This window comes from Triticum urartu, chromosome 3 (genome assembly GCF_003073215.2).
Source record: "Triticum urartu cultivar G1812 chromosome 3, Tu2.1, whole genome shotgun sequence".
Taxonomy (NCBI): domain Eukaryota; kingdom Viridiplantae; phylum Streptophyta; class Magnoliopsida; order Poales; family Poaceae; genus Triticum; species Triticum urartu.
This window is the reverse complement of record NC_053024.1, coordinates 91180682-91207251: the sequence shown is the minus strand read 5'-3', so window position 1 is coordinate 91207251 and position 26570 is coordinate 91180682.

Genomic DNA, 26570 nt, shown 5'->3' with positions numbered 1-26570 from the left:
TAAATTGTAGGCACTTGCCAAATCTTAATTTCTATATAATGTAATCTCTTGAGCCCATGCTTGTATCCTGTAACCTTCGTACTTGCATCAGCATATTAATGAAAAAGTCTAGTCCTGCCGGTAACTCGTGCACGTGTACGTTCGTGCGGAGGCGAAATGCCTTCTTAGTGTAAATAAACGAGTCCTTCCGGCAAGCCACCTTGCAGGCGCCCCTTGCGCCTGCCGGAGAATCACATCTGCCGAGTTACAAACAAAGGGCCCAGCCCCCCGTCCACCTATTTTTGACAAGGGTCACCACGACCATTCTGACCGAAGCAGCGTTCGAGTCAGAAATGGGAGCCCCCGAGTCCTTAAAGACGAGTGGAGAGCTGTTCTAATGCACAAGTTACAGGTTACAAATACAAATGGGCAAGATGTAAACTTTATCTGTTTAGTTTGCCGGGGACCGTTGTGCCGGGCGGTCTTCTCAACTTCTTGCCGGAGCTGGGTCCTTGGCGAGATCGCGTCTTTGTCGTGACTAGAAAGAAGTGAGGACAAAAGCATGGAACCTCGGTGGTTCACTAACATTTATTGGAATCAAAATACAGTACCCTGGACAAGCATGCATATACGTATATACAAAAACATGGAAATTGACAGGAAACTATACATACTAAGGGATTCCTCTTCCCTGACTGCGCACAGGATCTGCGCTTGGCTCCGTACATAGGGTTACAAGCTTCGGTGGCAAGGCTATTATGAAACGGGGTTTGTCGGGGCTCCCAGCAACCGCGCCTTAGGGGTAAAACTTGCGAAGATGTTCAATATTCTAGGAGTTGCTCACCGGAATGCCATCTTTGGTCTCTAGGCGGACTGTGCCAGGCCTGGTGACTCGTATTACCCGATAAGGGTCTTCCCACTTCGGCGTCAACTTGTTTGGGTTCTTGGGGGATTGGATTCGCCGAAGAACAAGGTCACCTTCCTCAAGGCTTCGGGCATGAACCTTGCAGCTATGATAGCGGCGCAAGGCCTGCTGATATCGAGCGGCTCGCACAGCAGCCCGAAGACGATCTTCCTCAAGGAGCGTCGCATCATCTTGGTGCAACTGCTCTTGCTCAAGCTCATCATAAGCGAGCACTCGAGGTTACCCGTATATGAGTTCAGTGGGGAGTACTGCTTCTGCCCCGTATACCAGGGCAAAGGGTGTCTGGCCAGTGGCTCGATTTGGTGTCATCCTGATTGGCAACTCATCAATCCAGCGCCTTCCGCACTTGTGCAGCTTGTCAAAAGTCCTGGTCTTGAGGCCCCGCAGCACTTCCGCATTCGCCCTCTCAGCTTGGCCGTTACTTCTGGGATGGGCAACAGAAGCAAAACAGACCTTGCTACCAAGGTCTTGAATGTACTGCATGAAGGTGCGACTCATGAACTGCATGCCGTTGTCGGTGATGACTCTGTTCGGCAACCCGAAACGGCAGAGTAGTCCCTTGAAGAACTTGACGGCTGACTGTGCTGTTACCTTTCTCACTGGCTCCACTTTTGGCCACTTTGTGAACTTGTTGATCGCAATGTACAGGTACTCAAAGCCCCCGGCAGCACGGGGAAAGGGGCCCAGTATGTCGAGTCCCCAGACCGAAAATGGCCAGGAAAGAGGGATTGTCTGAAGAGCTTGCGCGGGTTGATGGAGCTTCTTTGAATGGAACTGGCACGCTTCACACTCGGTTACTAGCGCAGTTGCATCCTGGAGGGTGGTGGGCTAGAAGAAACCTTGCCGGAACGATTTGCCGGCAAGAGCCCTTGACCCTATGTGGGAGCCACACATACCTCCATGTATCTCTACCAACAGCCTTAGTCCGTCCTCTCGAGGAATGCACTTCAATTTCATATCGTTCGGTCTTCTCCTATAGAGAGCATCATCCACGAACTGGTACATGCTGGACCGACGGGCTACTTTCTCTGCTTCTTCCTGCGCCCATGCCAGAGCCTGGGGCTCGACGGCAAGGACTAAAGGCTCATCTTCGGCCGTAAGGGCAGCTGCTTCTATGGCCAGGTCGTGAGGCCCTGCCGAGGGTTGCTACCCTCCGGGAAGTTTGGGACTCCCAGCAACGTCCTTGCCAGGGGCTCTTGGGAGCTCAGCGGGAAAGTACTTGACGGGGCCCGCCTTCCTTCGTTTGTTCTGTCCTGCTGATGGTTCAACGGATGGGTGAGTTAGCTGAAGCACAAAGGTACCTGGTTCCACAAGCAACTTGAGGGCAGCATGCTTTGACAGGTCGTCGGCAATGTCGTTCTCTGCTCGGGGAACATGCTCCGCTTGCAATCCGTCAAATCGCTCTTCCAACTTCCTCACTTCATCCACATAGGCCTCCATCAACGGGCTTTGGTAGTCCTTTTTTACTTGCTTGACAACGAGTTGCGAATCACCTCTGACGATGAGCTTTCTGATTCCAAGGTCTACCGCGATCCTGAGACCGGCCAACAATCCCTCGTACTCCGCTGTGTTGTTCGTTGATTTTTCCAGGGGAAAGTGCATCTACATTAAGTACTTGAGGTGCTCTTCGGTGGGCGCGATGAGCAATACGCCGGCACCAGCACCCTGGAGTGAGAAAGCTCCATCAAAGTACATAATCCACTCACAGCTCGTCTCCTTGCCGAGGAGGGTGGTCTCTTGAATCTCCTTGTCAGGCGTTGCGGTCCATTCTGCGATGAACTCCACCAGGGGTCTGCTCTTGATCGTGGAAGTACTTTAAAACTTGAGGCCAAAGCTCGACAGCTCTAACACCCACTCCACAATCCTCCCAGTCGCATCTGGGTTGTGCAAAATTTGTTGCAACAAGAGGCGTGTGACGACGGTGATCTCATGTTCTTGGAAATAGTGGCGCAACTTCCTTGAGGCCATGAGGAGGCTGAAAAGTAACTTCTACATACAAAAATATCTTGACCTAGCCCCTGCAAGAGGGAACTGACAAAATAGACTGGGTGTTGTACCATCTTCTTCTTCTGTCCTACTTTGCTTATCTCCTCAGACCCCGCCTTGCTGGGGTCGGGCCTCGTCAGGGGTTCTGTCTTGCCGACATCAGACCCTGCCGGGGATAGCCCCGGCCTGCCACCCGTTGGCTCCGTTGTTATCGCTGCCTCTTCCTCAAGTTCCCTCTGGGCCACCAGCATGGCACTGAGCACTTTATTCATTGCTGCCAAGTATAGCAGCAACGGCTCTTGCGGTTTGGGCGTGACTAGTATCGGCGTGGAGGAGAGATACCTCTTCAAATCTTGTAGTGCAGCATCTGCCTCCTAAGTCCACTTTAATGGACCCGCCTTTTTCAAAACTTTGAAAAAGGGGAGGGCATGCATAGCAGATTTGGAGATGAATCTACTCAGGGCGGCAACACAGCCGGTGAGCCTACGGACGTCTTTGACCCGCTTCGGTGCTTCAATCTGTTCGATCGCCTTGATCTTGTCGGGATTTGCTTCAATTCCACGCTGAGACACAAAGAACCCAAGAAGTTTGCCGGATGGGACACTGAACACGCACTTCTCTGGGTTGAGCCTGAGGTTGATCTTACACATATTTGCAAATGTTTCTTCTAGGTCTTGTATGAGCGTGGCCCTGTCCTTGGTTTTGACCACTATATCATCCATATAGGCTTCCATATTTCTATGTAGCTGGGGCTCAAAACCAATTTGGACTGCTCGGGCAAACGTCGAACTGGCGCTCTTCAACCCGAAAGGCATCCATACAAAACAGTACATACCACATGGGGTGATGAATGCGGTCTTCTCTTCGTCTTCTTTCATCATGAAGATTTGGTGGTACCCTGAATAGGCATCGAGGAATGACAGCAGGTCACACCCGGTAGTGGAGTCCACAATATGGTCGATGTGTGGCAAGGGGAAAGGATCCTTTGGACAAGCTTTATTGATATCTGTGTAATCAATACACAGCCTCCATTTCCCATTTGCATTAGCACCACCACCGGATTGGCCAACCACGTGGGGTGGAGTACTCCTCTAACTAGGCTTGCCGCCTCCAACTTCCTAATCTCTTGTATGATGAACTCTTGTCGCTCCAAAGCTTGCTTCCTGACCTTTTTCTTGACGAGCCGCGCATGAGGACAGACAGCAAGATGGTGCTCAATCACCTCCCTGGGAACGCCGGGGATGTCAGATGCTTGCCATGCAAACACATCGACATTCGCCCACAGGAAGGCGACGAGCGCGCTTTCCTATTTCCTGTAGAGGGTGGAACTTATGGTGAAAGCCTCGCCCGTGCCGTCCTCCTTGACGGACACCTTCTTGGTTTCTGGTGGTGTAGCCTTGGACTTCTTACTCTTGCCGGCGGAGCTCTCTGGCACGCCCTCAATGGGAGTGCAGCACTCCGAAGAGGTGTGCTTGCCGGAGTGGGTGCAAGAGGTCTCGCCAGAGCAGGTCTTGCCGGAAGGGGTCTTGCCGGCCTTCCTCTTCCCTGGAGCTTCGGCGGCAGGGGCAAGTGTCTTCGCGGCAGTTGCTACAACTGTCTCTCGGTAAAGTTGATCAGCGCAAATGAGCGCGTCTTTCTTGTCGGAGGGGAGGTGATGATGGTCAGCGGCCCCGGCATCTTTAACGTGTTGTAGGCGTAGTGGGACGCCACCATGAACTTGGCCAGCACTGGGCGGCCAAGGATCCCATTGTATGGCAAGGGGATCTCGGCGACATCAAAGACGATCTTCTCCGTCCTATAGTTCAGCTCGCCTCCAAACGTAATGGGCAGCGTGATTTTACCCTTAGGCTGGCTCCTTCCCGGATTGACCACTTGAAACATGCCCGTCTCTTCGAGGTCTCCATCAGGAATATGCAGCTTCTTGATCACAGCGGGTGAGATCAAGTTCAAACCGGCCCCATGATACGTCTCCAACGTATCTATAATTTTTGATTGCTCCATGCTATATTATCTACTGTTTTGGACATTATTGGGCTTTATTATCCACTTTTATATTATTTTTGGGACTAACCTATTAACCGGAGGCCCTGCCCAGAATTGTTGTTTTTTGCCTGTTTTAGCGTTTCGAAGAAAAGGAATATCAAACGGAGTCCAAACGGAACGAAACCTTCGGGAACGTGATTTTCTCAATGAACAAGACACAGGAGACTTGGACCCTACGTCAAGACACAAAAGAGGAGGCCACAAGGTAGGGGAGCGCCTAACCCCCCCCCCAGGCGCCCCTCCACCCTTGTGGGCCCCCTGTTGCTCCACTGACGTACTCCTTCCTCCAATATATACCTACGTACCCCCAAACGATTAGATACGGAGCCAAAACCCTAATTCCACCGCCTCAACTTTCTGTATCCATGAGATCCCAACTTGGGGCCTGTTCCGGAGCTCCATCGGAAGGGGCATCGATCAAAGAGGGCTTCTACATCAACACCATAGCCTCTCCAATGAAGTGTGAGTAGTTCACCCCAGACCTACGGGTCCATAGTTATTAGCTAGATGGCTTCTTCTCTCTTTTTGGATCTCAATACAATGTTCTCCCCCTCTCTTGTGGAGAACTATTCGATGTAATCTTGTTTTTGCGGTGTGTTTGTTGAGACCGATGAATTGTGGGTTTATGATCAAGTCTATCTATGAATAATATTTGAATCTTCTCTGAATTCTTTTATGTATGATTGGTTATCTTTGCAAGTCTCTTTGAATTATTAGTTTGGTTTGGCCTACTAGATTGATCTTTCTTGCAATAGGACAAGTGCTTAGCTTTGGGTTCAATCTTGCGGTGTCCTTACCCAGTGACAGTAGGGGCAGCAAGGCATGTATTGTATTGTTGCCATCGAGGATAACAAGATGGGGTTTCCATCATATTGCATGAGTCTATCCCTCGACATCATGTCATCTTGCTTAAGGCGTTACTCTGTTTTTAACTTAATACTCTAGATGCATGCTGGATAGCGGTCGATGAGTAGAGTAATAGTAGTAGATGCAGGCAGGAGTCGATCTACTTGTCTCGGACGTGATGCCTATATACATGATCATACCTAGATATTCTCATAACTATGCTCAATTCTGTCAATTGCTCAATAGTAATTTGTTCACCCACTGTAGAATACTTATGCTCTCGAGAGAAGCCACTAGTGAAACCTATGGCCCCCGGGTCTATCTTTATCATATTAATCTCCTACTAATTAGTTATTTCCTTTGCTTTTTACTTTGCCTTATTTTACTTTGCATCTTTATCACAAAAATACCAAAAATATTATCTTTATCATATCTATCAGATCTCACTCTTGTAAGTGGCCGTGTAGGGATTGACAACCCCTATTCACGTTGGTTGCGAGGATTTATTTGTTTTGTGCAGGTACGAGGGACTCGCGCGTAGCCTCCTACTAGATTGATACCTTGGTTCTCAAAATCTGAGGGAAATACTTACGCTACTTTGCTGCATCATCCCTTCCTCTTCGGGGAAAACCAACGCGGTGCTCAAGAGGTAGCAAGAAGGATTTCTGGCGCCGTTGCCGGGGAGGTCTATGTAAAAGTCAACATACCAAGTACCCATCACATACCCTTATCTCCCGCATTACATTATTTGCCATTTGCCTCTCGTTTTCCTCTCCCCCACTTTACCCTTGCCGCTTTATTCGCCCTCTCTCTCTCTATCCTCCCTTTCTTTCTCTATTTGCCTCTTTTTGCCCGCTTGCTTTTTGTTTGCTTGTGTGTTAGTTGCTTGCTTGTCATGATGGCTCAAGATAATACTAAATTATGTGACTTCACTAATACCAACAACAATGATTTTATTAGCACTCCGATTACTCTTCTTACCGATGTTGAATCTTGTGAAATTAATACTGCTTTGCTGAATCTTGTCATGAAAGATCCGTTTTCCGGCCTTCCTAGTGAAGATGCCACTACCCACCCAAATAGCTTCATTGATTTGTGTGACATGCAAAGGAAGAAAGATGTGGATAATGATATTGTTAAATTGAAGCTATTTCCTTTTTCGCTTAGAGATCATGCTAAAGCTTGGTTTTCATCTTTGCCTAAAAATAGTATTGATTCATGGAATAAGTGCAAAGATGATTTTATCTCTAAGTATTTTCCTCCCGCTAAGATCATCTCTCTTAGAAACGATATTATGAATTTTAAGCAACTTGATCATGAACATGTTGCACAAGATTGGGAGAGAATGAAACTAATGATACGTAATTGCCCTACTCATGGTTTAAATTTGTGGATGATTATACAAAAAAATTATGCCGGATTGAATTTTGCTTCTTGAAATCTTTTAGATTCGGCCGCGGGAGGCACTTTTATGGAAATCACTTTAGGAGAAGCTACTAAACTCCTAGGTAATATTATGGTTAATTATTCTCAATGGCATACTGAAAGATCTACTAATAAAAAGGTGCATGCGATAGAAGAAATTAATGTTTTGAGTGGAAAGATGGATGAACTTATGAAATTATTTGCTAATAAGAGTGTTTCTTCTGATCCTAATGATATGCCCTTGTCTACTTTGATTGAGAATAATAATGAATCTATGGATGTGAATTTTGTTGGTAGGAACAATTTTGGTAACAACGCGTATAGAGGAAATTTCAACCCTAGGCCTTAGCCTAGTAATCCCTCTAATAATTATGGTAATTCCTACAACAATTCTTATGTAAATTATAATAAGATGCCCTCTGATTTTGAATCTAATATTAAAGAATTTATTACTTCACAAAAGAATTTCAATGCTTTGATTGAAGAAAAATTGCTTAAGGTTGATGATTTGGCTAGGAACGTTGATAGAATTACTCTTGATGTTGATTCTTTGGAACTTAGATATATTCCACCTAAGAATGATGTCAATGAGTCTCTCAAAGCCATGAGAATTTCCATTAATGAGCGCAAATAAAGAACCGCTAGGATGCGTGCTAAGAAAGATGCCTTTATAAGAGTGTGTTCTTCTAGTTCCTATGAAAAAAATGATGAAGATCTAAAAGTTATTGATGTGTCCCCTATTAAATCTTTGTTTTTCAATATGAATCTTGATAATGATGGGACTGAATATGATCCACCTTTACCTAGAAGGCGTTCCAAGAATTCGGAATTTGTTGATCTTGATGCTAAAATTGATAAAAGATGAATTGAAGAAATTAAAACCCTAGATGTTGCTAAACTCACTATTATGTATTTCAAGGAATTTAACTATGAAAATTGCTCTTTGATTGATTGTATTTCCATGTTACAATCCGTGCTAAATTCTCCTCATGCTTATAGTCAAAATAATGTGTTTACTAAACATATCGTTGATGCCTTGATGCAATCTTATGAAGAAAAACTTGAATTGGAAGTTTCTATCCCTAGAAAGCTTTATGATGAGTGGGAACCAACTATTAAAATTAAAATTAAATATCATGAATGCTATGCTTTATGTGATTTGGGTGCTAGTGTTTCCACGATTCCAAAGACTTTGTGTGATTTGTTAGGTTTCCGTGATTTTGATGATTGCTCTTTAAACTTGCACCTTGCGGATTCCACTATTAAGAAACCTATGGGAAGAATTAATGATGTTCTTATTGTTGCAAATAGGAATTATGTGCCCGTAGATTTTATTGTTTTTGACATAGATTGCAATCCTTCATGTCCTATTATTCTTGGTAGACCTTTCCTTAGAACGATTGGTGCAATTATTGATATGAAGGAAGGAAATATTAGATTCCAACTTCCATTAAGGAAAGTCATGGAACACTTTCCTAGAAAGAAAATTAAATTACCTTATGAATCTATTATGAGAGCCACTTATGGATTGCCCACCAAAGATGGCAATACCTAGATCTATCCTTGCTTGTTATGCCTAGCTAGGGGCGTTAAACGATAGCGCTTGTTGGGAGGCAACCCAATTTAATTTTTATTCCTTGCTTTTTGCTCCTGTTTAGTAATAAATAATTTATCTAGCCTCTGTTTTGGTTGTGTTTTTTGTGTTTAATTAGTGTTTGTGCCAAGTAGAACCGTTGGGAAGACTTGTGGAAAGTCTTGTTACACTTGCTGTAAAAAACAGAAACTTTAGCGCTCACGAGAACTACTGCCATTTTTATTTGGAAAGCGATATTTAGTTAATTCTTTTTTAAGATGATTAATAGATAAATTCCTCACGTCCATAAATTTATTTTAGAATTTTTGGGGTTCCAGATCTTGCGCTAGCTACATATTACTACAGACTGTTCTGTTTTTTTGACAGATTCTGTTTTTCGTGTGTTGTTTGCTTATTTTGATGAATCTATGGCTAGTAAAATAGTTTATAAACCATAGAGAAGTTGGAATAAAGTAGGTATAGCACCAATATAAATAAATAATGAGTTCATTACAGTAAATTGAAGTGGTCCTTTATTTTCTTTCGCTAACGGAGCTCACGAGATTTTCTACTTTAAGTTTTGTGTTGTGAAGTTTTCAAGTTTTGGGTAAAGATTTGATGGATTATGGAAAAAGGAGTGGAAAGAGCCTAAGCTTGCGGATTCCCATGGCACCCCCAAGATAATCTAAGGACAACTAAAATCCAAAGCTTGGGGATGCCCTGGAAGGCATCCCCTCTATCGTCTACTTCTTTCGGTAACTTTACTTGGAGCTATATTTTTATTCGCCACATGATATGTGTTTTGCTTGGAGCGTCTTGTATGATTTGAGTCTTTATTTTTTAGTTTACCACAATCATCCTTGCTGTACACACCTTTTGAGAGAGCGATACATGATTTGGAATTTGCTAGAATACTCCATGTGCTTCGCTTATATCTTTTGAGTTATATAGTTTTGCTCTAGTACTTCACTTATATCTTTTAGAGCATAGTGGTGGATTTGTTTTATAGAAACTATTGATCTCTCATGCTTCACTTAGATTATTTGGAGAGTCTTAAATAGCATGGTAATTTTGTTAAAATCCTAATATGCTAGGTATTCAAACTTAGTAAAATTTTCTTAAGAGTGTTTTGAATACTAAGAGAAGTTTGATGCTTGATGATTGTTCTGAGATATGGAGGTAATAATATCAAAGTCGTGCTAGTTGAGTAGTTGTGAAATTGAGAAATACTTGTGTTTAAGTTTGCAAGTCCTGTAGCATGCACGTATGGTAAACGTTATGTAACAAATTTGAAACATGAGGTGTTATTTGATTGTCCTCCTTATGAGTGGAGGTCGGGGACGAGCGATGGTCTTTTCCTACCAATCTATCCCCCTAGGAGCATGTGCGTAGTACCGAGGTTTTTGATGACTTGTAGATTTTTGCAATAAGTATGTGAGTTCTTTATGACTAATGTTAAGTCCATGGATTATACGCACTCTCACCCTTCCATCCTTGCTAGCCTCTTCGGTACCGTGCATTGCCCTTTCTCACATTGAGAGTTGGCGCAAACTTCGCCGGTGCATCCAAACCCCATGATATGATACGCTCTTTCACAAATAAAACTCCTTATATCTTCCTCAAAACAGCCACCATACCTACCTATTATGGCATTTCCATAGCCATTCCGAGATATATTGCCATGCAACTCTCCACCATTCCGTTCATCATGACACATTCATCATTGTCATATTGCTTAGCATAATCATGTAGTTGACATAGTATTTGTGGCAAGGCCACCTTTCATAATTCTTTCATACATGTCACTCTTGGTTCATTGCATATCCCGGTACACCGCCGGAGGCATCCATATAGAGTCATACTTTGTTCTAGTACCGAGTTGTACTTATTGAGTTGTAAATAAATAGAAGTGTGATGATCATCATTAATAGAGCATTGTCCCAAAAAAAGAGGAAGGGCCAAATAAAAAAAGGGGCAATGCTACTATCCTTTTTTTTCCACACTTGTGCTTCAAAGTAGCACCGTAATCTTCATGATAGAGAGTCTCTTGTTTTGTCACTTTCATATACTAGTGGGAATTTTTCATTATAGAACTTGGTTTGTATATTCCAACAATGGGCCTCCTCAAGTGCCCTAGGTCTTCGTGAGCAAGCAAGTTGGATGCACACCCACTTAGTTTCTTTTTTTGAGCTTTCATACATTTATAGCTCTAGTGCATCCGTTGCATGGCAATCCCTACTCCTTGCATTAACATCAATCGATGGGCATCTCCATAGCCCATTGATTAGCCTCGTTGATGTGAGACTTTCTCCTTTTTGTCTTCTCCACATAACCCCCCTCATTATATTCTATTCCACCCATAGTGCTATGTCCATGGCTCGCGCTCATATATTGCGTGAAAGTTTATAGGTTTGAGATTACTAAAGTATGAAACAATTTCTTGGCTTGTCATCGGGGTTGTGCATGATGAGAGCATTCTTGTGTGACGAAAATGGAGCATGACTAAACTATATGATTTTGTAGGGATGAACCTTCTTTGGCCATGTAATTTTGAGAAGACATAATTGCTTAATTAGTATGCTTGAAGTATTATTATTTTTATGTCAATATGAACTTTTGTCTTGAATCTTTCGGATCTGAATATTCATACCGCAATTAAGAAGAATTACATTAAAATTATGCCAAGTAGCACTCTGCATAAAAAATTCTGTTTTTATCATTTACCTACTCGAGAACGAGCGGGAATTAAGCTTGGGGATGCTTGATACGTCTCCAATGTATCTATAATTTCTGATTGCTCCATGCTATATTATCTATTGTTTTGGACAATATTGGGCTTTATTATCCACTTTTATATTATTTTTGGGACTAACCTATTAACCTGAGGCCCAGCCCAGAATTGCTGTTTTTGCCTGTTTTAGGGTTTCGAAGAAAAGAAATATCAAACGGAGTCCAAACGGAATGAAACCTTCGGGAACGTGATTTTCTCAACGAACAAGACCCAGGAGACTTGGACCCTACGTCAAGACACAAAAGAGGAGGCCACGAGGTTGGGGGCGCGCCTACCCCCCCCCCCCCCTCGGCGTGCCGTCCACCCTCGTGGGCCCCTGTTGCTCCATAGACATACTCCTTCCTCCTATATATACCTACATACCCCCAAACGATCAAATACGGAGCCAAAACCCTAATTCCACCGCCACAACTTTCTGTATCCATGAGATCCCATCTTGGAGCCTGTTCCGGAGCTCCGTCGGAAGGGGCATCGATCACGGAGGGCTTCTACATCAACACCATAGCCTCTCCGATGAAGTGTCAGTATTTCACCTCAGACCTATGGGTCCATAGTTATTAGCTAGATGGCTTCTTCTCTCTTTTTGGATCTCAATACAATGCCCCCCCCCTCTCTTGTGGAGAACTATTCGATGTAATCTTCTTTTCGCGGTGTGTTTGTTGAGACCGATGAAATGTGGGTTTATGATCAAGTCTATCTATGAATAATATTTGAATCTTCTCTGAATTATTTTATGTATGATTGCTTATATTTGCAAGTCGCTTCGAATTATCAGTTTGGTTTGGCCTACTAGATTGGTCTTTCTTGCAATAGGAGAAGTTCTTAGCTTTGGGTTCAATCTTGCGGTGTCCTTTCCCAGTGACAGTAGGGGCAGCAAGGCACGTATTGTATTGTTGCCATCGAGGATAACAAGATGGGGTTTTCATCATATTGCATGAGTCTATCCCTCTACGTCATGTCATCTTGCTTAAGGCGTTACTCTGTTTTTAACTTAATACTCTAGATGCATGCTGGATAGCGATCGATGAGTGGAGTAATAGTAGTAGATGCAGGCAGCAGTCGGTCTACTTGTCTCGGACATGATGCCTATATACATGATCATACCTAGATATTCTCATAACTATGCTCAATTATGTCAATTGCTCAACAGTTATTTGTTCACCCACCGTAGAATACTTATGCTCTCGAGAGAAGACACTAGTGAAACCTATGGCCCCAAGGTCTATCTTTATCATATTAATATCCTACTACTTAGTTATTTCCTTTGCTTTTTACTTTGCCTTTATTTTACTTTGCATCTTTATCACAAAAATACCAAAAATATTATGTTTATCATATCTATCAGATCTCACTCTCGTAAGTGGTTGTGTAGGGATTGACAACCCCTATTCGCGTTGGTTGCGAGGATTTATTTGTTTTGTGTAGATACGAGGGACTCGCGCGTAGCCTCCTACTGGATTGATACCTTGGTTCTCAAAAACTGAGGGAAATACTTACGCTACTTTGCTGCATCATCCCTTCCTCTTCAGGGAAAACCAACGCAGTGCTCAAGAGGTAGCACCCCACCGTCAATCGGCACTTTCGTCACGTTGAGGTTGCATATTGTTGGCGAGACCAACAAGGGCAAACACTCGACCGCAGTTGTGCGATCATGGTGATCCTCGGTGTCAAAAACGATGGGTGTGCGGGACCACTTCAGGGGCTTCTGGACATCGAACGACGGCTCTGCCGCAGTGACCTCACGTGCCCACTGCTTCAGCTGGCGGTTTGAGGTGTGCAGCAAGGTGCCACAGTCGATGCACATGGCCTCTGTAGCCTTCTGGACCTCTTGCTCACCGGACTCGTCATCCTCGTCATGATCATCATCCTCCTCTTTCTTGTCGCGGCCCCGCGCAGGCCTCTCTTGTTGGTTATCTTTGCCGTGGCAACCCCCTTGGCCGCCACACCTCTTGCCGGATCCCTCAGCACCATCCTGACCTTTCTCCTTGTCTCGCCTTTCGTATTCAGCCTTCTGCTTCTCAACAAGTATCTCAACTTGTCGGGAGTTCTGGAGATCATGGCCCTTGGTGCGGTGGATCTTGTAGTACTGCTTGTCGAAGCCTCCTGGCTTGCCGGTAGCCGCCAGGGCCAAGCAGGCAGCGCACCCGGCAACCTCCTTGCCGGGGTCATCAGCCTTGGCCTTTTTGGCAGCGCCGAGCTCACCGGATCCTTCAGCGGCAAGCACAGTCTTGCCCTTGCACTTCCTGTTGCCGCGCCGGCCCTTCTTCGTCGGAGCGGCGGTGTCTTTGTTTGTGGAGTCAGTTTCCGCATTGGCATCCTCGTCGGGGTACTTCCTCCCCTCTTCGGCTCGAGCACATCTATCGGCCAGAACATAAAGTTCGGCCACATCCTTGACCTTGTTCATCACCAACTCCTCGCGCATCTTGCGGTTGCGCACATTCTGATGGAATGTGCTGATAACTGCGGGGGGTGAACATCTGGGATGTTGTACTGCACTCGGCTGAACCTTTGTATGTACTTGCGCAGGTTTTCTCCTTCCTTCTGGGGGATGATGTGCAAATCTCTTGCTTGGCCATGAGCTTGGTGGCCTCCAGTGAAGGCTCCAACAAACTCATGACACAAATGTGACCAAGAAGAAATGGAATCTACTGGCAAGTGCATCAACCATGACATGACGTTGGGTTTGAGTGCCAACGGGAAGTAATTGGCAAGCACCTTGTCGTCGCGGGCTCTAGCAGCTTGCATCGCGATGGTGTAGATGTTGAGGAACTCCGACGGGTGGGTCTTGTCATTGTACTTCTCGCCAACATCGGGCTTGAACGTGCGGTGGGAGGGCCACTGGAACTGCCGCAGCTCTCGCGTAAAGGCTGGACAACCCACCTTGTAAGGCAGGTCGCCAGGGGCCCCCGGCGCCGGGTGGTCCATAGTAGGCCCCACACGCTGATCTGACTGATGGCGTGTCTCCCGTTGTCGTTCGATGGTAGTTCGAGCGTCTTCCTAGGCTCGTTCCCGAAGGACTTGACGTTGGTCGCGGCGGGCTCGCGGGTCGGACAATGCGGTGGAAATGTTGTCACCGACGTCGGGTCGACGGGCCGGTGGCTGTTGTTGCGGTCGCGGCGGGGGAGAGTGCATCGTGGTCGCAACGTCTCTAGCTCCCCACCACCACCACCACCAGCATGCACCGGCTCATCAGGACGCCGGTGTGAGGGTCCCGCTGGAAGCGGCTCGTCCTTGTTAGAGAAGCTGACAAGGCTTCGAATGGTGGCTCTCCACTCGTCGAGCTTCTCCATAGCGGGGGGGAGTCGAGGAGCAGCTGCACGCGCGCCAGCGCTTCTGCTGGCATAGGCGGCGGCAAGATCTACATAGACCGTGATGCGCTCCGACTTCTAGCCGGGTTAGAAGGGGCTCGGTCACGGTCTCGCGGTCGCGTGCCGCCTGCACCGGCGTCTGAGCACGCACGCCGGCCTGGTTCGTCCTGCGAGTGGCGCATAGGGCTCTTTCCACGGTGGTGCCCGAGGGCTCCGGCATCACGGTGTTGCTCATCGCGCGCGGCCTGGGAAGGGCGCGATGCGGGCGCCAGCTGGGGTGCCATAGAGGCTGCTGCGCCGCCCGTGGGCAGCACGGCCCCGCCCCCGGACCCAGCGGCGCGCGGCTCGTCGTCTTGGATTCGTACAACGCCGCTCGCCTATCTCCGAACGCCAGAATGTTGTGGACGTTCGCGGGCCACGTCTTCGGCCCCATCCATGGGTACCCGGCCGTCTTCTCACGCTGGCGTAGACGGGCCGGCCCCGGACAAACCGATTGTCGTGATCCCCTTTCTCTTGGGGGCCATGGTGATGATGAAATCGGTGTTCTAACCTTCAATCTAGATTTCCACAACCGCGCGCCCCCTACCTGGTGTGCCAGAGATGTCGGGGGAAACGACACCTATGGGATCGCTGGGGTCCCTTTTTGCTACAGTTGGCAGGCAGGAGGTTGTGCAAAGAGCGAGTCTAGAAGCCAGCACGAGGATCGTTTACCCAGGTTCGAGCCGCGAGGATGCGTAATACCCTAGTCCTACTTTGGTGCATATTTGAGTGTTCGTGAGTTCTTGAACTAGCTACGATGCGTGCGTCGTCCAAAAAATCCGAATCCTCCCTCAGTACGCCGCGAGCCTCCTTTTATAGCCAAAGGGGCTGCCACAGTGGCACACAGGAGGTGGAAAGCTATAGAGTGGCCGAGTCTATCTCCTGGTACTGTAGGAAAAAACACATTTAATGCGCTGCCGACGTGCCCTTCTCACTTTGTCGGGGACGGCAAGGAAGCTCTTCCCAGCTGTCACCGCCTCGCCTGGCTTTGATGCGCGTCCGAACTGACGAGGCATGTAGCGCCACACTAGCTGGCTGCTGAGTTGGTGCGGTGGCTGAATCTTCACGAAGATCTGCATGCCACCACGCAGGTGCTTGTCGAGTCGGCCTAGAGGCCTCACGTTGCCACGCGGGCGCATGTCTAGCTAGTGGGCTGGCAGCTGCATGGGAACGGCGGTGGAGTCTTGGCAGACATGGGCCTTGCTGCGGCCCCGAGGATGTTTTCGGCAAGGGTCTCTCCGTAGCATCTTGGTCATCCCCGGCAAAGGTCTTGCCGGGGGTCTCTTGGGTATCCTTGGCAAGGATCTTGCCGAGGATCGTCGTCTTCTGGTCATCATCTGGTCTTGTGTGCTTCTGGTTTCCACAAAGATCTTCATGCCACCATGCATGCACTTCCCGAGCCTTGGTTCCAATGTTGTCGATGGCGTCAGAACTCTCTGGCTCAAGGGTGGCTGTGATGTTGGTGTTGGGCAAGATGACTTTTCTTCCTTCCTCTGCCCCGCTAGGTGTGGCCGCAGGCGCGGCTCCAACTGCCCGCGCACAAGTAAAGGGGTACAAAATAGGACCCCTCCTTTTGTGCACCGATAGTTCTCTCATTTTTTGGGCCTCTTTTTTTTCGTACAGAGTCTAATCCCGACTTGTGGGGGAATTATAGTCTCCAACAACCTTTCCTCACTGGGACAATGCTCTAATAATCATGATCATCACACTTTTGTTTACTTACAACTCGATACTTAGAACAAAAATGACTCTATATGAATGCCTCCGGCGGTGTGCCGGGATGTGCAATGAATCAAGAGTGACATGTATGAAAGAATTATGAACGGTGGCTTTGCCACAAATACGATGTCAACTACATGATCATGCAAAGCAATATGACAATGATGGAGCGTATCATAATAACAGAACGTTGGAAAGTTGCATGTCAATATATCTCGGAATGGCTATGGAAATGCCATAATAGGTAGGTATGGTGGTTGTTTTGAGGAAGGTATATGGTGGGTTTATGGTACCGGCGAAAGTTGCGCGGCACTAGAGAGGCTAGCAGTGGTGGAAGGGTGAGAGTGTGTATAATCCATGGACTCAACATTAGTCATAAAGAACTCACATACTTATTGCAAAGATCTATTAGTTATCTAAACGAAGTACTACGCGCATGCTCCCATGGGGATAGATTGGTAGGAAAAGACCATCACTCGTCCCCGACCACCACTCATAAGGAAGACAATCAATAAATAAATCATGCTATGACTTCATCACATAACGGTTCACCATACGTGCATGCTACGGGAATCACAAACTTTAACACAAGTATTTCTCAAATTCACAATTACTTACTAGCATGACTCTAATATCACCATCTTCATATCTCAAAACAATCATAAAGAATCAAACTTCTTGTAGTATTCAATGCACTTTATATGAAAGTTTTTATTATATCCCTCTTGGATGCCTATCATATTAGGACTAAATTTATAACCAAAGCAAATTACCATGCTGTTTAGAGACTCTCAAAATAATATAAGTGAAGCACGAGAGTTCATCAATTTCTATAAAATAAAACCACCGATGTGCTCTAAAAAGATATAAGTGAAGCACTAGAGCAATATTGCCTAGCTCAAAAGATATAAGTGAAGCACATAGAGTATTCTAATAAATCACAATACATGTGTGTCTCTCTCAAAAGGTGTGTACAGCAAGGATGATTGGGGCAAACTAAAAAGCAAAGACTCAAATCATAAAAGACGCTCCAAGCAAAACACATATCATGTGGTGAATAAAAATATAGCCTCAAGTAAAGTTACTAATAGACGAAGATGAAAGAGGGGATGCCTTCCGGGGAATCCCTAAGATTAGGCTCTTGCCACTCCTTATTCCATAGTCCATCAAATCCTTACCCAAAACTCGAAAACTTCACAACACAAAACTCAACAGAAAATCTCATAAGCTCCGTTAGTATAAGAAAATAAATCACCACTTTTGGTACTGTTGTGAACTCATTATTTATTTATATTGATGTAATATCTACTCTATTCCAACTTTTCCATGGTTCATAGCCCCCGATACTAGCCATAGATTCATCAAAATAATCAAACAACACATAGAAAACAGAATCTGTCAAAAACAGAACAGTCTGTAGCAATCTGGATAGTTCGATGATACGTCCATTTTGTATCATGTTTTCTTACTTTTATTTATAATGTTTTTATCCATAATAATGCTTTTAGGAGTAATTCTAATGCCTTTTCTCAGATAATATGCAAGGTATACACAAAGAGGGAGAACTCCGGCAGCTGGAAATCTGGACCTGGAAAAGCTATGTTAGGTCACCTATTCTGCACAACTCCAAACAAGCTAAAAATTCACAGAGATTTTTTATGGATTATTTGAGGAATATTGGAGCAAATAACTACCATAGGGGGCCCACCAGGTGGTCACAGCCCACCTGGGCACGCCAGGGAGCCCAGGCGCGCCCTGGTGGGTCATGCTCACCTAGGCCCACCTCTGCAGCCCATCTTCTGGTATATAAGTCATTTTGACCTAGAACAAATAAGGAGAGGACTTTCGGGACAAAGTGCCCCCGTCTCGAGGCGGAACTTGGGCAGGAGCACTTTTGCCCTCCGGTGGAGCGATCGATTCCGTCGAGGGAACTTCCCTCCCGGAGGGGGGAATCATTGTCATCATCATCACCAACAACTCTCCCATCTTGGGGAGGGCAATCTCCATCAACATCTTCAACAACACCATCTCCTCTAAAACCCTAGTTCATCTCTTGTGTTCAATCTTGTTTCCGGAACTATAGATTGGTGATTGTGGGTGACTAGTAGTGTTGATTACATCTTGTAGTTGATTACTATATGGTTTATTTGGTGGAAGATTATATGTTCAGATCCAATCTAGACACCATCTCGGATGGGGTTCACTACCTCCATTGGTGCCTCTCCGATGATGCATGAGTAGTTCTTTGTAGACCTTCGGGTCCGTAGTTAGTAGCTAGATGTCTTCCTCTCTCTCTCTCTTGATTCTCAATACAATGGTCTCTTGGAGATACATATGATGTAACTCTTTTGCAGTGTGTTTGTTGGGATCCGATGAACTTTGAGTTTATGATCAGATCTATCTCTTTTTATCTGCATGAAAGTAATTAAGTTTCGTTGATCTCTTTAATGCATGGTCTCTTACAGCCTCGTATTTCTTCTCCGATATTTGGGTTTTGTTTGGCCAATTTGATCTATTTATCTTGCAATGGGAGGAGGTGCTTTGTAGTGGGTTCGATCTTACGGTGCTTGATCCCAGTGACAGAAAGGGAACCGACACATATGTATCGTTGCTACTAAGGATAAAACAATGGGGTCTATCTCTACATAGATAGATCTTGTCTACATCATGTCATCGTTCTTATTGCATTACTCCGTTTCTCCATGAACTTAATACACTAGATGCATGCTGGATAGTGGTCGATGTGTGGAGTAATAGTAGTGGATGTAGGCAGAAGTCGGTCTACTAATCTTGTGATGCCTATGTAATGATCATTGCCTGGATGTCGTCATGAGTATTTGAAGTTCTATCAATTGCCCAACAGTAATTTGTTCACCACCGTTTGCTATTTTTCTCGAGAGAAGCCACTAGTGAAACCTACGGCCCCCGGGTCTCTTTCTCATATTATTTGCCTTTGCGATCTCTTTTCCTTGCATTTATTTTTAGATCTACTAAACCAAAAATACAAAAATACTTTGCTGCACTCTATTTTATTTGCGATCTATTTATTCAATCTATTACAACTTTCTCCCATCTTTACACCAATTTCTGGCACCGTTACCCGAAGGGGATTGACAACCCCTTTAACACGTCGGGTTGCAAGTATTTGTTATTTGTGTGCAGGGCTTGTTTACGTTGTGTTGCTTGGTTCTCCTACTGGTTCGATAACCTTGGTTTCATACCTGAGGGAAATACCTACTGCCGCTGTGCTGCATCATCCCTTCCTCTTTGGGGAAATACCGACATAGCTTTAAGCGACATAAGTTGATTATGTTACTAAATGGGTAGAAGCTATTCCAACCAATAGTGATGATCACAGCACCTCTATTAGAATGCTTAAGGAAGTTATTTTCCCATGGGTTGGAGTCCCTAGATATTTAATGACTGATGGTGGTTCACACTTTATTCATGGTGCTTTACGTAAAATGCTTGGCAAGTATGATGTTAATCATAGAATTGCATCACCTTATCATCCTCAGTCTAGTGGTCAAGTTGAACTTAGCAATAGAGAAATAAAGTTAATTTTGCAAAAGACTGTCAATAGGTCCAGGAAGAATTGGTCTAATATATTAGATGGTGCACTTTGGGCTTATAGAACAGCATATAGAAATCCTATGGGTATGTCTCCTTATAAAATGGTTTATGGAAAAGCTTGTCATTTGCCTCTTGAGTTAGAACACAAAGCATATTGGGTCATCAAAGAGCTCAATTATGATTTTAAACTTGCTGGTGAAAAGAGGTTATTTGATATTAGCTCTTTAGATGAATGGGGAACCCAAGCTTGTGAAAATGCAAAATTATTCAAAGAAAAAGTTAAAAGATGGCATGACAAAAGAATCCAAAAGCGTGAGTTTAAAGTTGGAGAATATGTTCTTTTGTACAACTCTTGTTTCAGATTCTTTGCAGGAAAACTCCTCTCAAAATGGGAAGGCCCCTATTTTATCGAGGAGGTTTATTGGTCTGGAGCCATCAAAATAAATAATTCTGAAGGTACTAACCCGAAGGTTGTCAATGGAAAACGAATAAAACATTATATCTCAGGTACGCCCATTAATGTTGAAAGTAATATTATCCAAACTTTGACATCGGAAGAACACATAAAAGAGTCCTTCCGGAACACTCCAGAATCATGAAAATAAGGAGGTACGTGATACAATAAGTAAAGGACTCTGAAAAATCCGCAAATATATTTTTTGTCAGTTTTGGAATATTTAGAAAAATAGGAAAATAAGAAACTACTGGGAAGCGTACCCTGGTGGGCACAAGACACCAGGGCGCGCCAAGCTTGCCTGGCGCGCCCAGGTGGGTTGTGCCCACTTGGGACACCTTCCGGACTCCGCTTTTCTTCAGTTTGCTTATTCCTCAAGATAAAAAATCTATATATACTTCCCGAACCTGTCAACCACCGTATCACAGAGAAATCTCATGTTCTTCTTTCTTGTTGTTTTCTGCGTAGTTCTGAAAATGTGTCGTCCCAAGACTCTGATGGAGAAAGCTATGTCTCACATCTCATTGCTGAACCAAAGACCTACGGGCACCTATCTCCTTATGGTCGAACTACACATGATGAGGAGGATGCTCACTTAATGAGGATCGATGATTCAAGCTCGGTGGAGGAAGATGTTCCTCTACCTCATCCTGGGGATATAAAAGCAAAGGGGATTTATGTGACAAGATCTTGAAGCTGGAGCTGGAAGTCGATAATTTAAAGGAGGAAGTTTCTCTCCTCAACTACAATATGAAGAAGTTGAAGGCACAATTGCCATCACCACCACCATGATCTTCTTCACCACCAAAAGAGAATTGAGTATCGGGTATGGGCACTCCCCTTGGCTTCCGCCAAGCTTGGGGGAGGTGCCCCGGTATTGTATCATCCCACTATATTTTTTTGCCTTTACTTATTTTAGTTCGATCTTTTGCTTTAGATGAATAAAAGTTTAGTTCGGTCCTTTCTTTTCGAGAGTTTGCTTAGTGATATGTCCTTGTAATCGTGTGCGAGATATATAATAAAGTTTAGTTTGAGTTTTTGCTTTCTTCACTTTCATGTTGCAAATAAAAGTAAAAAAAGGGAGAAAGGAAATAAATAAAAGAAAGCAAATAAATCAAAAAGATCATATACTAATCTTATGGTAGGTGATGACACCACATAAGGAAAAGTATAAGTAGGAAATTTTATTATAGATTGACAAACATAGCATTAGTCAATGATGCAACTCATGAAAGAATTAATAAGGGAAGAGAAGATTCACATATAAATATACTATCCTAGAAATCTTTTGTGATTGTGAGCCCTCATCAAAATATTATATGCCAAAATTGACGTTAGACAAGGAAGATAACTTAATGGTTTATGTTTATTTATATTCATATAGAAGTCATATTGTCATAGATCCTTTAACATGTGGTGCTTGCCCCCTATCTTTTCTAGCCAAAAATTCTGCAGTAAGTAGAGATACTACTTGTGCATCCAAAAACCCTTAAACCCACATCTTATTTTCAAGTGTCCACCATACCTACCTAGGGATTGAGCAAGATCCCTCAAGTAAGTTGTCATCGGTGCAAAAAGGCAATAAAAATTGCTTCTAAATGTGTGAGATCATTTAGCGTAAGAGAAAATTGAGTGTTGCACGAACTTGTGATGGTGAATAATAAAAGCGATAGACTGCATAATAAAGGTCGCTATCACAAGGGGCAATGCAACGTGACGTTCTTTTGCGCTAAGGGATTGATAATGCAAACAAATAAGCGCATGGCAACCTCTGCTTCCCTCTATGAAGGGCCTATCTTTTACTTTTATGTATTTACTTTTATGCAAAGAGTCAAAGTTTTCCTTCTGTTCCTTTTTATTTTTCTCCTTTGGCAAGCATCATGTGGTGAGGAAAGATCTAGGAACATATGTCCAGTTGAATATAGATAGCATGAGTCATTATTGTTGACATCACCTTTGAGGTGAATACGTTGGGAGGTGAAACTATAAGCCCCTATCTTTCTATGTGTCCGGTTGAAACGCCTTGCTCATGTGTACATGGTGAGTGTTAGCAATTATAGAAGACTATATGATGGTTGAGTATGTGGACTTGCCTAAAGGCTCTGATACGTGACCTTTTCGGAAAAGATGATGAATTGTAGTTCCAAAGTTGACTGAGAACATAGTCTGTTGGTTTCTAATAGAGTTTTTGCTTTATACTTCAATAATGTGATGAATTGTCACTTATTCATGAGAAGTCCATGATAAAAGTTTTATGTTTAAGTTTGTTACTATTATAATAATGAACATGATGCTTCTATGCCCGTATTTTGTTTTATCGACACCTCTCTCTCTCTCTAAGCATGTGGACATGTTTTTCGATTTTGGTCCTCGCTTGAGGACAAGCGAGGTCTAAGCTTGGGGGAGTTGATATGTCCATTTTGCATCATGTTTTCCTACTATTATTTATAATGATTTTATCCATAATAATGCTTTTTGGAGTAATTCCAATGCCGTTTCTCTCATAATATGCAAGGTATACACAACGAGGGAGAATTCTAGCAGCTGGAAATCTGGACCTGGAAAAGCAACATCAGGTCACCTATTCTGCACAACTCCAAACAAGATGAAACTTCACGGGATCTTCTATGGATTATTTGAGGAATATTGGAGCAAATAACTACTATAGGGGGCCCACCAGGTGGGCACAACCCACCTGGGTGCGCTAGGGAGCCCAGGCGCGCCCTGGTGGGTTGTGCTCACCCAGGCCCACCTCCGGTGCCCATCTTCTGGTATATAAGTCATTTTGACCTAGAAAAAAATAAGGAGAGGACTTTCGGGAGGGAGCACCGCCGTCTCGAGGCGGAACTTGGGCAGGAGCACTTTTGCCCTCCGACGGAGCGATTCCGCCGGGGGAACTTCCCTCCCGGAGGGGGAAATCATCGTCACCATCATCACCAACAACTCTCCCATCTTGGGGAGGGCAATTTTCATCAACGTCTTCAATAGCACCATCTCCTCTCAAACCCTAGTTCATCTCTTGTCTTCAATCTTGTTACCGGAACTATAGATTGGTGCTTGTGTGTGACTAGTAGTGTTGATTACATCTTGTAGTTGATTACTATATGGTTTATTTGGTGGAATATTATATGTTTAGATCCAATATGCTATTTAATACCCCTATGATCTTGAGCATGATTATCGTTTGTGAGTAGTTACGTTTGTTCTTGAGGTCACGGGAGAAATCATGTTGCAAGTAATCATGTGAACTTGATATGTGTTCGATATTTTGATAGTACGTATGTTGTGATTCCCTTAGTGGTGTCATGTGAACGTCGACTACATGACACTTCACCATATTTGGGCCTAAGGTAATGCATTGTGGAGTAGGAATTAGATGATGGGTTGCGAGAGTGACAGAAGCTTAAACCCCAGTTTATGTGCTATTCCGTAAGGGACCGATTGGATCCAAAAGTTTAATGCTATGGTTAGAATTTATTCTTAATATGTTTATCGTAGTTGCGGACGCTTGCGGGAGGGTTAATCATAAGTAGGAGGTTTGTTAAAGTAAGAACAGCACCTAAGCACCGGTCCACCCACATATCAAATTATCAAAGTACCAAGCACGAATTAAGCCAACATGGTGAAAGTGACTAGATGAGAATCCCATGTACCCTCAAGAACGCTTTGCTTATCATAAGAGACCATTTTGGCATGTCCTTTGCCTCAAAAGGATTGAGATACCTTGCTGCACTTTTGTTACTACTATCTTAACTTGCTCGTTACAAATTACCTTGCTATCAAACTATTCTGCTACTTATAATTCCAGCACTTGCAGACATTACCTTGCTGAAAACTACTTGTCATTTCCTTCTGCTCCTCGTTGGGTTCGATACTCTTAGTTATCGGAAATAGCTACAATTGATCCCCTATACTTGTGGGTCATCAAGGCTATTCTCTGGCACCATTGCCGGGGAGTGAAGCGCCTTTGGTAAGTGGAATTTGGTAAGGAAACATTTATATAGTGTGCTGAAATTTATTGTCTCTTGTTACTATGGAAAACAATTCTTTGAGGGGTTTGTTCGGGGTATCTTCACCTCGACCGGAACCACAATTAGCTACCCCTCAACCTACTGCACCTACTAAAAATATTGAATATGAAATTCCTTCGGGTATGATAGAACAACTGCTAGCTAATCCTTATGTAGGAGATGGAACCGAACATCCTGATATGCACTTGATATATGTAGAACAAATTTGTGGATTGTTCAAGCTTGCAGGCTTACCCAGAGATGAAGTTATGATGAAGTTTTTCGCTTTATCTTTGAAGGGAAAAGCATTGGCATGGTATAGGCTATGCGATGATATTGGATCTTGGAATTGGAATCGATTGAAATTGGAGTTCCACCAAAAAAATTATCCTATGCATCTAGTTCATCGTGATCGAAATTATATATTAATTTTTGGCCTCATAAAGGAGAAAGTATCGCTCTAGCTTGGGGGAGGCCTAAGTCAATGTTATATTCATGCCCCAATCATGAGCTCTCAAGAGAAATTATTATCCATAATTTTTATGCTCGGCTTTCTCGTAATGATCAAACCATGCTTAATACTTCTTGTGTTGGTTCTTTTATGAAGAAGACTACTAAATTCCGGTGGGATCTTTTGGAAAGAATTAAACACAACTCTGAAGATTGGGAACTCGACAAAGTTAAAGAATCAGGTATTAAACTTAAGTATGATTGTGTTAAATCTTTTATGGATACCGATGCTTTTCAAAAGTTTAGCACTAAATATGGACTTGATTCTGAGATAGTAGCCTCCTTTTGTGAATCATTTGCTACTCACGTTGACCTTCCTAAACAGAAGTGGTTCAAATATCACCCACCTATTAAGGAAGAAATCAAAGAACCGGTACCAGTTAAAGAAGAAACTATACTTTACAATGTTGATCCAGTTGTTCCTTCTGCTTATATTGAGAAACCACCTTTCCTTATTAGGATAAAGGAACATGCTAAAGTTTCAACTGTGGTTAACAAAAGCTATATTAGAGCACCTAAACCAGATGAACAAATCAAAGTAGAACCTAGTATTGATATGGTTAAAGATCTCTTGGAAGGAGATATGGATGGGCATGTTATTTACTTCTGTGAAGAAGCTGCTAGAATTGCCAAACCTGATAAAAAGGATAAACATAGACCTGTGGTTGGCATGCCCGTTATCTCAGTTAAAATAAGAGAACACTGTTATCATGGTTTATGTGACATAGGTGCTAGTGTGAGTGCTATTCCTTACACCTTATATCAAGAAATTATGAATGACATAGCACCCGCAAAGATAGAAGACATAGATGTTACTATTAAACTTGCTAATAGAGACATTATTTCACCAATTGGGATTGTTAGAGATGTTGAATTCTTGTGTGGGAAAATAAAATACCCTACTGATTTTCTTGTTCTTGGTTCCCCACAAGATGATTTTTGTCCCATTATCTTTGGTAGACCTTTCTTGGACACCGTTAATGCTAAGATAGATTGTGAGAAACAAACTGTCGGTGTTAGTTTCAGTGATGAGTCTCATGAGTTTAATTTTTCCAAGTTTAGTAGAAAGCTTCATGAAAAAGAATTGCCTAGTAAGGATGAATTAATTGGTCTTGCTTCTATTGCTGTACCACCTACTGATCCTTTAGAACAATATTTGCTAGACGATGAAAATGATTTTCATATGCATGAAAGAAATGAAATAGATAAGATTTTCTTTGAACAATGTCCTCTACTTAAACACAATTTGCTTATTGAACCTCTAGGACGACCTCCTCCACCTAAAGGTGATCCTATGTTTGAATTAAAACAATTGCCAGACATGTTGAAATAGGCTTATCTTGATGAAAAGAAGATATATCATGTTATTATTAGTGCTAACCTTTCAGA